This window comes from Chinchilla lanigera, unplaced genomic scaffold, assembly GCF_000276665.1.
Source record: "Chinchilla lanigera isolate Chin_1 unplaced genomic scaffold, ChiLan1.0 scaffold00075, whole genome shotgun sequence".
Classification (NCBI taxonomy): domain Eukaryota; kingdom Metazoa; phylum Chordata; class Mammalia; order Rodentia; family Chinchillidae; genus Chinchilla; species Chinchilla lanigera.
Genome location: NW_004955476.1, coordinates 6,496,326 through 6,507,945, shown reverse-complemented (window position 1 = coordinate 6,507,945; position 11,620 = coordinate 6,496,326). Strand labels below are relative to the sequence as shown.

The 11,620-nt window shown below is 53.2% G+C and overlaps 1 long non-coding RNA gene across 1 annotated transcript; it reads left to right on the top strand.

Annotated features, from left to right (window-relative positions):
* The first annotated feature begins 3,613 nt into the window (after positions 1 to 3,613).
* LOC106146364 lies at positions 3,614 to 7,977 on the top strand. Its single transcript, XR_001230777.1, has 3 exons — positions 3,614 to 3,822; positions 4,457 to 4,541; positions 7,687 to 7,977. It is a non-coding gene; the product is annotated as an uncharacterized LOC106146364 (long non-coding RNA).
* The last annotated feature ends 3,643 nt before the right edge of the window (positions 7,978 to 11,620 follow it).

Sequence of the window (11,620 nt, the reverse complement as noted above, 5' to 3'; positions counted from 1 at the left end):
GGGGCCCGGGGCGGATCTGTGTCTGCTCTCCCAGGCGGGCAGACTGCGTGCTCCTGCAGCTCAGAGACGCGAGCCCAGCCTCTCACTGACCGCCGGCCGCACTCAGCTTCCGTGGGCCTCCCAGGTCTCCGTGCCGAGATGCCCGCCGCCCGCTCTTCCAGAGCTGAGGGGAGCGGCTGGAGGAGCCCGTGGCTGGGACCCCCGGGCCGGGCAGCGGGTCCTATGATCCACCTCCACGCAGAACCAAGTCCCGTCCCTTCCCGCTCCGGGGAGCGGTGCCCATGAAGCCAGCAGGTGCGGGCCGGGGCTCCCCGAGGCCGCCCACCACTCCAGGGTAGAGTTTCACAGGCAAGAGAAGGCCTTGCGCAGGCGAGGGTCAGGGCGGCCGGCGCCCAGGGGCTGCTGTCCCGGCTCCCGCCCTGTTCGCTGTGCTGCCCTGGGACCCCGGGCCCTGCCCCCACTCCCTCCTCCCGCACAGGCGGACGCGGCGGGCCGGGCGCGGACCCTGCGGTGGAGCGGGTTCTCGGAATGCCCACCCGCCCTGGGGACCACGGCCTCTCCCCGGCCCGCCCGTGTCCTCTGCCTGCACTCCCGGGACCGTGGGTCAGGGCTGCCTCTGAACCGTCAGCTACAAAACCTGAGCCGGAAGGCTGGCGAAAACCCCCACGCCGCGGGCAGGCGCGGGGGTGCAGGGCCCGGAGCCAGGGAGGCCCGCCCCTGCTGCAGCCTCCGGCCTCGCCCCCGCGGCCCGGCAGGGGCGGCAGCTGCAGCCCTCCTGGTGCTCGGGGAGCGGCCTGGAAACTTTACGAGATTCCAGAAGCGGCAAGGTCATCAGTTTCGCAGCCGGCCCCTCCGTTTGTAAACACAGCCTCCTCGGGACCCTGATGTTTGGCTCCGTGGCAGGAAGGAGGCCGAAGTTAACTCCCGCGGGCCAGGGGCCCACGAAAGCAAGGAGAGACATTCTGTCTGCCTGACTGCAGGCCTTGGAGTAACTTAGACCCAGCAAACGACAACTGCAAGCCAGTGGCGTTCAGAGAGCTTGATTTCCAAAGGCCCTGGGTGTCAAGGCCGTGTGTGTGTGTGTGCATGCGTGTGTGTGTGTGTGCGAGTGCGTGTGTGTGCACGTGTGTCTGTGTGTGTGTAGGGGAGAAACAGGAAAGGAGGAGTGGAGGCAGAAAGTGGTGGAGAGGGGTTAAACCACCCTCACAAATGCCTGCAGCTGAGCCAGGCGCCGCTCCTGCGCCCTCAGCACCTCCTCAGGGGGCTGCGGAGTGGAGCGGGAGCCTTGGGCTCCCTTCCGCCGGTGCCTGGAGTCTGGTGCCCTCATGCCGAGCTCCCCGGTCGGGATCTGTTCTCTCCCGGGACTCGGATTCTGCCTGCGGAGGAAGGCAGTGAGCCCATGGCGGAGGAGTGGAGTCACGGTGGCCCACGGTGTGGGGCGCAGAGCCGGGGGCTGGGTGGGGAGGGTGGGGGGCTCCTCAGGCTGAGGACCTGCTCTGGGTGCCGGGACGCCAGCCCGGGAAGGCCTGGCCGCTGCTTCCTGGCAGGGAAAGGACGAGTCTGTGGAGGGGGTGAGCAGACTGAAGAGCAAGAAAGACGGAGGAGGACCTCGTCTTTCTTCCAGACTCTGGGAGGAGGAGACGTTCAAGGAGTGGCTTCCGGGAAGTGTGCCCAAGCGAGCGGGGCTCCGGCAGCTGCTGGCTGCCCCTCGCAGGCCAGTCTCCGGGGTGTTCCCTAAAGAAAGTGGCCCCCTGCCAAGGGAATTCCCTGCTGGGGAGCTGACCAGGTCAGGCTGAAGGCGAGCCTGCTGTCTCCTCTCCCCGGGACACACAGGGCCCCACGCAGCTAGGGACCTCGTCCTCTGGGACTGGGGCCCGCTGCACCGCATGACCCGGAGGGACACAGCTCGCAGCAGAAAGCAATGCAGATGCCCGCTTTGACAGTCTTGTGGATCTTCTGATCCCGGGAAGTCATTTGGCTTTGGGTTCTGGTTAAAACAACCAAAAGTTTTCAAAGCGAGGGTTTGGGCATTGTGTGAAATGCACAAGTAGGACTGACAAGGGAGGATTTCAGGATGCTTTCTTAACCCGACATGCCGTTACGGAGCCACGGTGCCGACAGTGTACCGTGGATTGTCATTCTGTGCGTTTTGCAATTAATCTTTGAACAACGTAATTACACGCCATTGCATTTTTGAGCATTCAGAGTATAATTTTGTTAACTATAAGCATTTAGCACAGGTCTTTGTTTTACAAACTCTTCTGGCACATCTTCATATTGTAATTTGTTTTGAGGCTTAAGAAGCAGAAGTGACCTGGGCGTGGGAAGCAGCAGGACTGGAGGCAGCAGGTACCCCGGGTTTCCAGTGGGGTCTCTTTCACCTGGGGCTTGTACCGCGGCACGTGAATTTTCTGGGTTTGTCTCTCAAAGGACGTCGTCCCGTCTGAAATCAAGGAACGCCTCGTGGGGGACCAGGTAACAGCTCGCGCAGGGCTGTCACCCGCTCAGAAGCGAGTGCTGGGCTTCCTTTAGCACCGTCTCGGAGTGCTTTCTGCATGGTAAGAGAGGTCCGAGGTAGTAAGGACAGGAAAAGAAAACTGTACTGTAGTGCAGGCTCCGAGAAGCGCGCAAGAGTCAGGAAGGGTGGAAGGCGCTTGCCTGCCCCAGAAGCCCCGGCTCCCCCGACGCTCGGTGCCGCGTTGTGCTGAGCACTTTCCATAGACGTCTGCCCGGGGCACCGTCAGTGTGCAGCCTGCCCGTTCCTCAAGCTCCGTCTCCTTCCTGCTTCACGTGAGGTTTCCTGGAATGCCCTGCTGGACATGACCGCGCATTCCCACTTGTTCTCATGATTCACTCAGAGCACATCCTCTCTTTCATCTGTTTCTTTCCTCTCTCTCCCATCTATCTGTCTATCTATCTATCTATCTATCTATCTATCTATCATCTATCATCTATCTATCATCTCTGTCTATATCTATCTCTCATCTATCTGTCTGATCTATCTCTATCATCTAAATACCTGTCCTGCCCTTCCCTCCAGTGAGACACTAATATTTGTGCAGTACTTCACAGTGCCCGAGTGATTTCATGTACATTTTGTCACTTAATTCTCAGCGGCTGCGTAACACCAAGGCTAACACCTCAGAGAGATGAGGGTGCGCGTGGACTGACCGGATACACCGAGACTGTAAGTTGAAGTCGTGTAAGGTATCCAGAATTCAGCAGCTGAAGAAGGTAGGAGTCCACAAAGGCCAAGTTGCGTAGATGTGTATGTGTGGTGTTGGATTCTGTCACATTCAAAACCTGCGACTTTCAGTGGTGGAGACACATGGGGATTTTAGGAGCCAAAGGAAATGGTCTGCTCAGCAGATCAAGCTGGGCTGAGCTTCAGACCTCTGTCAGCCGAGAAGCAAGTGATGTCCCTACTCCAGTCTCAGGATGTGACCCCACCCCTTCCCAAGTCACATGATCACCAGCGTGTGACCTCCAAGCCACCCAAACCTCGGCAAGTAGTAACTTCGAGAATGCTGAGTTGACAACTCTCCACACTTCTTTTTTTTTTTTTTTTTTTTTTTTTTTTTTTTTTTGTTTTTTTCAGGTACCGGGAATCGAACTCACGACTTTGCACTTGCCAGGCAGGTGCTGTGCCACTGAGCTAAATCCCCAGCCCCCACAACCCTTCTTCAGGTGACATGACAGTTTCCTTGGTTTTTGCAGTGGACATCATCCAGGAAGTCTGAGTCTGCAGAGCTTATGTCCAGCCAAGCAATTCTTTGCAAGATAATTACAGTAAATACGGAGTCTGATCGTCTCCTTCCCTAGGTAAACATCTTTGGTTGCCTTGACATCTTATGTGTACAAACATTTAAAGTCATTAAAACCATCACGTTAATATTTTTGTGTGGAGAAGGCCATGTTTGGTACTTCTGCACACTTGTCATAGCTAGCAAACCTTGATCTATTAAAATGACATTCATGTTATTCTCTTTTAAAATGTATAATTGAGATATAACCAAGTGGATATTCCTGTCAATTGTATTTATAACACAATTTATTAGATTAAATGCTGGGGAATATCTGTTGGTCAGATAATTGATGCCCCTAAAATAAAATTGAAGGTTGGGGCTGCAGCTCAGTGGTAGAGCACACCTGCTTAGGTAGTATGTGAGGCCCTGGATTTGGGTCCTAGCAGCACACTAGCACACACATGCACACCGTGTATAAATGCACTTTAAACTACTTGAAGACACTTAATTTCTAAGGTTACAAATGTAACCAAGTAAAAAGGACTAAAAAGCTAGCTAAAACTTTCCGTACTTATTGGTAGAAAAAAGTAAGATTTGTAAGCTGAATGTAAAACCTGAAAATAATCTTCCGGGGGAGTACTGTGGATTGAACTCAGGGCCTTCACACTGAGGTACAGCCCCACCCCTTTTTATTTTTTGTTTTGAGATAGCCTCCTGCGAAGTCACTAAATTGGGCAGCCTGGGCTCAAACTTGAGATCCTCCTGCCTCAGCTTCCCGGAGTGCTGGGATTACAGGTGTGTATTACCATACCCTGGCAAAAAAGAAAATATGTTTTTAAAATGTTGTCTGATAAACTGATTACTAATGGAAAACTTCCTAGATAAAATGCGCACTCTTTTTCTCAGTATATAGAACCCTTCAGGGCATCGAGTGCCTTGACAACAAAAGGGGTCCTGGCCAGCCTAGCACGCGGCACCAGGACAACCTCCCCAGCATAGGTGCCGTCCCTTTCTGGCAAACCCTGCTGTCCCGGCCCTCCTGGGCCCTGTGCTCCCTGGCCTCGGACGTGGCGTCCTCTGTCTTCTTGCACTACTGTACTTGCTGACACGGAGCCAGGCGGGGTGCGCGAGGGGCCTCAGTCGTTGTGTCATACACCAACACTTGTCGCCTCTGCACGAGTGTGGCGGCTGGCCGCCTCTCTGTGACACTGCTGAGCTTCGAGAGAGGCTGGGCTGTAGCCTTGCAGGGTGCCAGTCCTGCGCTCTGGGGCAGCGGGCGCCCACGGCAGGGCTCTCTGCCTGGTCCAGGCTGAGCTCCTCCTGCCCTGCAGGCCCTGAGCTCCAGCCCGGTCCAGCGCCTGCGCCTCTGCCCTTGAACAGCCCAGGTCCTCTCCACAGGTGGTCAGGCCTCGCTGTGACCTGCGGGGCTCGCTGAGAATGAAGTTGCCCATCTGGATCTGTGTGTGTTTCCTCAGGGTCCCTGTCCTGCGGCAGGCTCGGGCTGTGTGCCGCGCAGCTTCCTGCAAGGCCTGGGGAGCACAGGGGCTGCGGGCTCCCTGCTGGCTGGCTGAGGAGGGGCATCACCCATCGACTTTCTGGCGATCTTTTGCACTGGCCTGATCTCCACTCACCAGGAAGGGTTTGAGATGAAATCTTATCAGACAGATAGGGGACGCGATGTCTGTGATTCCTTCCAGGCCAGTGAGCCTTTTGCTCTGGGAAGCCTGTGTGTGGCTGTGTGTGTGTGTGTGTGTGTGTGTGTGTATAAGAGAGAGACAGAGAGACAGAGAGAGGCAGAGGGAGAAAGGGTGAGACAGAGACAGGGGAGAGGAATGGGAAACGAGAGAGAGACAGAGAGGGATATCGAGGGGCAGGGAGTGAAAAAGATGAGCTGAGGCGAGAGCTGGCGGGCGAGGGCAGGGTCAGGGCTAGGGAAGGCCCGGTCCCCGCAGCTCCTCCAAGCCGGTGCCATCGAATGGTCAGGGAGACCCAGGTCAAGCCCTGAGCAACAGCGAGCTTAGCTTTTCCAGATGATTAGGGGCTGGGGATTTAGCTCAGCGGCAAAGCGCCTGCCTGGCAAGCGCAAGGTTGTGAGTTCAATTGCTGGTATCGGAAGAAAAGAAAAAAAAAAAAAAAAAAAAAAGAGATGATGAAGGCTTCCCTGCGAACTGCACCCCCGCTACTGTGCCATCCCAGGGGGAAGAACTCCAGCTCCAGCCGGGATTCCCCTTCCCTGGACACTCCTCGCTACACGCTTTGTTTTCAGAATCTGACCTTGGGAACCCCTCAAGCCACAGCTTTTTGATGCTGTGGAGACGTGGCTGTGGGGTGACGGAGAGTGAGCGTGGCTGGGGTCTCGGAGCAGGCCCCTGGGTGTCCCCCTCCTGGAGCCTGGGGACGGTGGCCTCTCGCTGGACGGAGACCAGGGGCTCAGCCGCTGCCCCTGTGCTGCTCGCTGGCTGCTGGGTGGATTTCTGGAGTGAAAAGACAATATTTGGAAAGTTCCCCAGACCCACTTGACCCCCATTTCCCCTCGCAGAGCGCTGCCCCCACGATGAGGTTCTCACGGGGTGCCCGGTGGGTCACAGTGTCCCCCAAGCTCGAGGCAGGGTGGCCCTGGCCTCCGTCCTCCTTGCCAGGGGCCTGCGCTTTGGGAAAGGTCGTGCAATCATTATGCTTATTTGTTCTACTTCTACTTTACTAATTCCTGTTTATATTCAGAAGCCAGGCTGAGCTTCCTCCCAGACCTGTCAGTCCCTGTAAAAGCAAGCAGCTGTCTCCCAGGCCCTGCACCTTCTGGGAGATCATGGCTTCCTCTCCCGCGCAGGCCAGGCGACACACACACACACACACACACACACACACACACACACACACACACCCCACACACACACACACACACTCTGTTTTCAGCCTCTGGCTGGTTAGTGTGAATCAAGGGAGCTCCCAGTCATGACCGAAAATGGACTTACAAACCCCGGGGGAGTTGAAATGTCTCAGAAAATGCAATTCAGTTTTCTGTTTATCTTTCTCAGTGTGTTTTTAAGATGTTCTGGCAGAGATTGTTCGGGTTGATGAATGAGGTTTGCACCAGGTCTGTCCAGATCGGGAGGCAGGAGATAGGAGTCTCCCCTCTCTCTCGGAGGGGGAACCCATGGCGCTGCCTGTGGGTGGCCAGAGGCGTGGGGGAGGGGAAGAAAAAGCCGTAAAAGTTTCAGCTCTCAGACACACACTCCCTGCTGTGAGGACAGTCGCCGCTCTGCGCAAGGGCTCCCCACGCTGTCCGTGTGGGGCGGGCTTGGCATGTGCCTGGCTCCTGCCAAGGCTGTGGAGCTTCCAGGGCTTCACAGACTGTGACACAGGAAGCTACTGGCTCGGCCCTTGATTGCTGCATTCGCCGGGGAGGGCACTTGCCCAGGGCACTGTGACATGTTCTCATTAAGCTCCAGCGTCTGCTTGACTTTACAGGATTTGATTTATTTTTCTGTGGAGCTTTCATAGTCACTCTAATTAAAAATAACCACATGTTCCTGTGTGCACGCTCTGTGGACCTATTTTGTTTTACACACTGGACTGTGCTATGTAGACCTTTTTTTATTTCTGACTATAACGTGATCATCTTTCCAAGGCTGTAAACACTTCTTTTGCTTTCACTGTTTCACATTTCCTGCGCACACATTCATTCCAGCGGGTGAACGAGCCGTCATCTCGCTAACAAATCTCTCCTTGTTGGGTGTTCTGATGGCTTATGCTGCATTAACGTTGCAGTGGTGGTGGTGGTGAACACACTGCTCGCTGGTGCACAGGACTGTACCCAGGATAAATGGGTAGAAACGGAATTTCCAGGTCAGTAGTGGTAACTCCCACTGCAGACATTCACGAGTGAACGCCCCACCACACCGGCGCTAGTTTACACTTTCTCCACTTCTCTGTATCCCAGCCTGCACACCGAGACTCCTTACCTTACTGAGAGGTACAGCGGCACGTTAGAAAACTGACAACTCCAGAGAATTTAAATACTTGCCAGGAGCTACAATTTCACACTCACGGATGCTGAGCACCCCTGCGCCATTCTGCAAGCCCATGGGGACGCACCGTCCTCCCGCGGTATCTGCCCGGACGAGTTCCAGGACGCCCTTGGGTTCAGGCCCATCTGTAAAATGCCTCCATGAGGGCAGGCGAGTTGGCTCATGCCTGTCATCTCAGCATTCAGGGGGCTGAAGCAGGAGGATCACTGCAAATCTCGGCCAGCCTGGGCCACCTAGTGAGTTCAAGGCCAGCCCGGATTATGTAGCAAGACCCCTTCTTAAAAACAAACCAAAAAGATGCTGCGGTATCTTCACATAACCATATACATTCTCTTGTTTACTTTGAATCATCCCTAGATGACTCTCACTACCTGAAATAATGTGAATGCTGTATGTCATCTGCATATTTAGGAAAAAATGACAAGAAAAACTGTATATATGCAGTGTAGACAATTTTTTTCCAGTATGGGGATTGAATGGAGGGCCTTCACCTGGAGCTACATTCCCAGCCTCCAGCCCCCTTTAATTTTCACTTTGTGACAGGCTCTCCTAAGTTGCCTGTGGTGTGTAAATAAACACTGCACTGTATCCATTCATCTGCTGATGAATGCAGAGACCACCTCCAACATTTAACTACTGTGACTTGTGCTATAAACATGGTTTTGCTCTTCAGTTCCCCCTGAACACCACAAAGCTAGAACAGTCTTCCTTCAAATTTTAAGAAATGAATAACGCGCTCAGGCGCCAGCAGCTGCATCTTCTCCCCACCTTCTCTCCGTGCTCCCCAAAAGCAGCAGAAGTGAAGACAAAGAGGAGAGGGGCGCGGAGGAGAGGAGCCAGACGGCGCATCAGATGTGCCTACAGCCTTCCCTGTGTGCAAGCCCTCCTGTCTGTCCACAGCCGCCTGCCTGAGCAGCTATGGCCCGTCCTCTGTCCACCTGCCTGGCCGGCCCACTGACACTCTGCTCTTTGCTGTCTAAGCCCCGGCTGCCAGGATGGCTTTTTGTGCAAGGCTGGTCTCAGCAGTACAGTCAGCCCTCTGCACCGAGGCTTGTGTGGACTCAGCAACCAGAGGTTCAAAATATTTGTAAATGATCCACGCATAGGGGTACCCACTTGTAATCTCACTGTGGGAGGCTGAGGCAGTTTTTCTATTTACGTTTCTATTCACATGGAGTAGTACTCTGCTGTAAAGAAGGATAAACTTGAGTCATTTGTAGGAAAATGGATGTGCCTCGAGACCATCATGTTTAGGGAAATAAATAAGATGCACAAGTTTAAATACTGGATGGTCTCTCTTACATGAGAAACCCAGGGTATAAATAAAAAGCTAAATAAAAGATAGATGATATAAAGTAGGGAGATAGACCTTTCTCTAATGGCAAGGAGAACAAGAGACGGGAGGGGAGGGGAGGTGGGGGAGAAGATGAGAAAGGCCCTGGCTGTGCTATGTTCACCCACCGAGTCCACACAGGACGCAGACAGATGCACCGCAGATGTGGACTGACGAAAATGAACCCTAGAGGGAGTGGAAGAGAAGGCTCGTGGGCAGTCCTGATGACCTCATAGTGTACAACTGGGAGCATATTCTACTTTTTTGCTTTGAAACTAAAAAAATGAAGATTAATCTTGAAAAAAAGATCTCAGTTCATCTTTTTTGAAGACACTTTTCTATTTACATTTCGAAAATCATTTAAAAATATTCATTCAATAATAGTGTAATTTTTTTTAAATTCAGGACGTTAAATATCATACATTGCCCTATTACGATAAAGCTACACGGCTGCTCTTCAGAGGGCTGGATGGCTGAAAGTCCGGCAGGTTAGAGATTCGGGTAATAAGACGTTCAGGCCGAGAAGCAAGGGAAAGAGGCGGAGGAAGAGGCGGGGAAGTGGGAAGCGTGGGCGTGCTGTCCCAGGTCCTTTTCTGACGCACAGGCTCCTTGTTTCAGAATACCTGAGACTCTTGGGGAATATTTTTCGAGCATATTTTTCTATTTGCCTGCGTAACTTGTTAGACACAAAATGAAATTTAGAGCGCGGTCATAGTCGTGTCATATTCTCCTGTGCAAAAGGCGACTGCAGAGCCAGAGAGCTCTGGGCCGTGTGGGGCCGCCCCAAGCCCTGAGCCGGGCTCCATCTCTCCTTTCGGTTCCTGAGCAGGTCCACTGGGCCCAGAGAGGGGATGATGTAGCCGGTAGGGAAGCGCTCTGCAAGGCAAAGGACATTTCCTACAAATGTAAGCCTTTAAAATTATTATTCTTTTCTTTTCTTTTTGAGACAGGATCTCACTGTGTAGTCCAGGCTGGCCTTGAACTTGCAGTGATCCTCTTGCCTCAGCCTCCCCAGTGCTGGGATTACGGGTGTGCGGCACCACACCCCAATTGAAAATTATTAATCCTTTCTTCGGACCACTATAACTCCCACAGGTAGCCCTCCCAAGACTCAGCGAGGTGGTCATCTATTGTCAGGTCAGAAAGCCCCATGCCTTTCAAGTTGTCGTCAACACAGAATAAATCCCAAGTAGCATATGTTGGACCAGTTTTGCTGTGGTAATGACAACTGGTTTTCCTTAAGTACCTGTTTCCAATTCTTCCAGCGCTATAGACGAGGCTCACTTACCTCCAGCAGGCTGGGGACCAGGTCTACCGAGACCGGTTAGATACACATAAACCTCACTGATTGATACTTCAGCCAATAGATAGTCAGTGTTGGCCAAGAGTTTCATCACAATTGGCCAAGAGTGTTATTTAAAAATGAATAATAATAAAACAGGAGTGACACAGTTGTCGTGGTGCACATTGTGTTTGGTTAGTAGACTATAATCTGCTAGCGTAAATTTCTCACTTTGTGGAAAATGGGAAGGTAGCACTTTACGTTCCGCTCTTGTGCAATGGATCCGCTTACCCAGCTGCGCAGCACCAGTTAGTTAAGGCACATAAAGTAATATCCAAGCGATATCTTTCTCCGGGCCTTTGCTTGAGACATTTGAGTCTTTCAATCATCACTCCTTAGAAGCGTTCAATACCTTTCTCAGAGACCTCCCTCTTCCTTCTATTTTTATCTCTCATACTATAGAGAAGTTGGCTTTTCCAGATCCCTGGAAATCCCCCAGCAACTGTTAAGTGCTGCTGATCTGGGTGGGCTGCGATGTTTTATGTAGGCTAATCTAGCAGGGAGAAGTATGCCGGATTATCTGGGGCCGTATCTTGGTCTCCAGTACAGTGATCCTTGGTTTAGATGAAGGGAGTCGATGGTCCTGCCCTGGGTGAAGGGATGGATGGAGGACTGGAGTTGCCCACGTTGACCTTTGGCCTTTCAAACCTGGAGTAACGTGAACCTCTCCCCAGCGGCGCTGCCAGGCCAGGCTGCTTGAGCATCTGGCCCGAGTGCAGCCTTTCCCAGAGACAGGCCTGTGTGTTTACTCTGCACACAGTGGAGAGTGACGGAAAGTCCCTGCTTATCTGAAAGCGGGGGCCAGGCCATGAGATAACAACAGACTGTTTTAAAAGCATTTCTATCCAGAAAGAGGAACTTAGCAAGGCACTGAGGCGGGCTGTCTGGCTGTCATGGCCTGAGCAGGGTCTGCCTCATCCCTGCCCAGCCCTGGTGTCCATTTAGGAGAACGCAAAGGTGTGGCTGGGGAGGGAAGTTTATGCAGCACTGATGAGCCTAAAACCCTAAGAACTGGCAGTAGTGAAAGGAGCTCGTCTTGCCTGTGAAGTACAGACAGGGCCATTTACTCGTGAATCTCCCCTCCGCACTGCCGATGACAACGGTCAGCTGAAGGGCCTGCTATTCACAGTGCTTCACAGGGCCTCTTACCGACGCAACAAGCGGGGGTCCA